Raw genomic sequence first — 4,459 nt, forward strand, 5'->3', positions numbered from 1 at the left:
GTTCCAAAACTTTAAGACAAGTTTTGTAACTCTTCAAAACTTTTGATTTCCATAACACATGGATTTATTGTTTCATGAATGAGACTTTTCTAATTCCATAACTTGAGGGCAAGTTATAAAACTCTTCAAGACCTTTGGAATTTCATAACTTATGAGTTTAATGTTTTCATGAATGAAACTTTTCATATCACATAACTTGAGGGCAAGTTATGAGACTCTTCAAGAAAGATTTAGATCAAATTTAAACTAATACAATTATCAAATAATATATCATTTACCAATTTGACCTAATTTAGTTCATGTAGCATGACAATTTCCAATTCTACAAATAATTAGTTTTTTTGTCACAAAACAACTAATTATCTTAAAAATTGTCAATCATCACGTTATTGGATGAGGATAAATATTACCATATTTGTAAAATCAAATTTTATGAACCAAAACAATTTGTCGTAATGATCCTAATCCAAAACAGGCCAAAAACTCGAAAATTCTGCCAACAGATGACCCAACTTGTTGAGTCAGGCAATGGACTCGTCGAGTTTATGGCCAAATTCATCCAACTCGTCGAGTCCCTTTTAGGACTCGTCGAGTCCATCAGGCAGTTGCCAGAAATGTCATTTTTCCATCTTTGAAAATCAAACAATTGCATCAATATAATAGAAAACACCCAGGGCTCTAATACCACTAATAGGTTTTATGTACTCTAACATCCCTATGGTGTATATACCACCCTAATGCTTTAGATCTAAGTTTTCTCTAATTATACATGGAATATTGTTTTTCCAAAGCATGAAGCCTAAACTAGCATACAACTTGATATATGAATCATAAAAACTAGTTAGAAGATTACCTCTTGTTGTAGCTTGTTTGTATTTGGCCTTTAAGAGCTTAGCACCCCAAGTGTGATGCCTCAAATGTTTCAAAACACACCAAGAACACAAGTAGGCTTGTGAGAGAGAAGCTAGGAAGCACAAAATCGGCTAGTATTCTTCTTTAGAATGCATGAACCGATTTTAGGGAGTTAGGGGTTACTTTTATAGCCTAGGGTTTCATCCATGCAAACCCTAATTCATCGCGACTCTTCACATTTCATAGGCCTTTTGGGCTAAACCTTCATGGACTCTCATAAAGGTTTAGTCCAACCCTAATCAACATGGATCATTGGTCCAAACTATAAGTATTACTGATTTAATTAACTAATCAGTCCCTGTAAATTTAATCAGTCTCTTTCGATCACTAAATTAATTCCAAATTAATTCTTGATCAATACTAAATAAATAATGTGATTTCTCAATTAACATATTATACTTATAATATGTTAATAAATCACAAATAACCTTTTTCTCAAATATCCATCCTATCAAATTGTTCCAGTGAATTGCAACCCAAATGGATCATGCTACTTTCGGGTCAAGTACATACCAATTATAGTTATGGGCTTACACACCTAATCCAACACTAACAACCCACCCTATCCCTAAAACTTCCCGAACAAAAACCCAAAATTCATAAAGTCCTGAACCGATAATTACAATTATACGCTTGAGCTCTGAAAACACCATTGAACACTTGGATCACTAAAACTACAACACCCACATTCAAAAAGAGTCAAAACTCTTCTTCCCCAAGGCCCTAAGCCTTAGGACAACTGAAGATTGGGCCACAGCCCCGAATAATGAAGAAATCTGAAACCGAGTGTTACAACTCTCCCTCACTTAAATTAGATTTCATCCTCAAAATCGCTCCTTACTAATACTTAGATCAAACCAAATAAACCGAGGAACACAACCGAACATTTTGAGCATAAAACGACCTTCCCGAGACAACCGAACTTGAACAGAACTTCCAGCCCGAAGAAAGACAAACCCTTAGCCCGTGAAGAAGACCACTTCTACCTTTCTGAAACCTGAAATCTACATTGGTCTGACTCCCCGACAGACCGCCCACGTCGAATCATTACTATGCCAAGTCCTAATCGAATAACAGACCGAACAAAACACTTCCAACCCCGATTATCTTGATGCTGCCCACGGAAACAACGTCACTGACCGTAACCAACTGCATAACACTTATACTTGACAGAAGGCTCAGATAATCCTTCGAGTAGGAGACTCATCCCTGCAACGCTTAGACTCAAACGAGAGCTACGCACCAAGGTCAAATCACATACTCTGAGATTATTTAATCCAAACTGCAAGTGACTTAGCATTTCCAGAACAACAAGCTATCCCACATACATGGATCCCAAGTCACTAACACTGCCCGAAATATCACATTGCCCACTAGCTGCCTTCCATAAGCAGCTGAGACGTCCCTGGTCCCAACTAGTCTGCCAACTATCTGAAATACCAGACTCCTGCCCGGTTGCTAAGCCAAAAGGCACTCACTCAGTCGCCTCACGCGACTTCCGAAAGAAAATCTCGACTGGAAAAAATTACCCGAACCATCACGACACCATTCCTGATGTTAAACTGAACGCTACATGACCATCTGTAGTCTTACCTCATACCCAGTCTCCCACGACCTACCAGTTCCCGATTCCAAACCTGATGTGGTCCTCCCACAGCCTTGCGATCAGACCCACCCTGGCCTAAACCATATGAAGAAATCCATGACCAAATCATAAATTTGCCACGCTCTCATGGCTGCATAAGGGTTGGTCAGTGCTACAGGCCACCTCACAGTCTTACAACACTCCCATACTGACTGACCACTCGTGAATGCTACGGGCCACCCTGCAGTCTTACAACACTTCCACACTATCTGCTAACTAGTGTATGCTACGGGCTACCCCACAGTCTTTCAAAACCCCCACCCTGCCATAATTACCACCCATGGCCTTACCACTCATCCAACAAATTCAAACAAATCCAGAGTCGAGCATGCACTCGACCAAGCACCCAAACTGAACTCGAGTCCAGACTAGAACCCCAACCTGCCCCCCCCCCCAACGCTTGCTACCAAACACTAAGAGATGCGAACCCAATGTTGGGAAGTTTCCCAAACTCCCAACTCACACAATCCTCAATATAAAAAGCTACTTGGGCCGCCCCCTCCCCGACGGGGATGCAAAACTTATCCTAGTTTCACAAGTGCTCATGTTCCTAAATACCTGAGCGATTCTCCCCCACTTTTATTCGACTCAATCTTCACATAAATTGAGAATTGAAGGATTCCCAATCCTTCTTACCCTCCGATAATCGATCTGCTGACGACCATCGCTCACCAAAGCTAGTGTTCCATCACTAACCATCCAAAAGACTGCACAACCCCTAAAGACCAGCTGAACACTTACCGAATCCTAGCAACACTGATAACCCCAGATGCTTAAAATGATATTACTCTCAATTTCTGAAGTCCAAAGGACGAATGCTCCAACTAGAACCTCGGCAACAGACCACTTCCCTCGGCACCCCCAAAACCCAACCAAGAACAAATGCTAAAACCACCAAATCCTGGCGCTGCTGGATAACTAACCCGCTGAGTCCTGACCATAAACCTTCCACACAATGCCACTGAACCGATCTCAACTACAAACCAAGATAACACCGGACACTCCAAAACCGCTATAAGAAAGATAATCCTTCACTAAACCACTAATGAATCATGGCATGCAAATGGCATAAATCATTTCTTGAAGATATAACCGAAACATAAGCAAAGAAATAAGCTAAAGATAAGCTTACTTAGACCAATGCAAGATTCTAAACAACAAATACAGATAAATCCAAAAAGATAGCAAAAGATACATACCCGCAACATCGCCTACTGGAGTCCTGACCTCCCCTGTCTGACACTGCAAAGCCGACTCCTCTCCGCTGGGGCTCCTGTCCCACCCTCTCATCCATTGGTAATCCACAAAGTAGCCAAAGCAGGCGCACTCACTGCTCCTCCCCTCAACATCGGACAGTCGGCTTTCTTGTGGCCCACGTGATCGCAGTGAAAACATAACGTGCTCGTAACGCCTGGGTTCTAGTATGCTTTTATTCATAAATTATTCATTTTATTAGAGCCACTCGACGAGTTGGAAGCCCCAGACTCGTCGAGTAGAAACGAGTTTGGACGCGGGTTTTAAGCCATCTACTCGACGAGTCGAGAGCCCTCGACTCGGCGAGTAGGTCTGCCTGAAGGAAACCCTAATTTCAGGGTTTTGCACCCTATTTAAGCATCTTAATCCCCACCTTTTGGCCTCATTTCGAGCCTCCAAGTGCTAAACCCTAATCCACGAAACCCTAGTTCATTTTGTGAGGGTGTGAGCCATTCTTGAGTGATTTTGTGTGTTCTTGAAGGTAGAAGAAGAAAAAGGAGCTAGAAGGTTCAAGGAGAAGATAGTAGATACAGGAATTTCCTTCCATCCTCATCACTTTCTGGTAATCAAGTCTCTAACTTGATCATATATTTATTAGATCTACTTACTTCCATTTTTTATGATGGTTTTGGCTCAAGAATCTTGATC

Source organism: Lactuca virosa, chromosome 7 (assembly GCF_052849685.1).
Source record: "Lactuca virosa cultivar CGN04683 chromosome 7, Lactuca_virosa_CGN04683_v6, whole genome shotgun sequence".
In the NCBI taxonomy this organism is placed as follows: domain Eukaryota; kingdom Viridiplantae; phylum Streptophyta; class Magnoliopsida; order Asterales; family Asteraceae; genus Lactuca; species Lactuca virosa.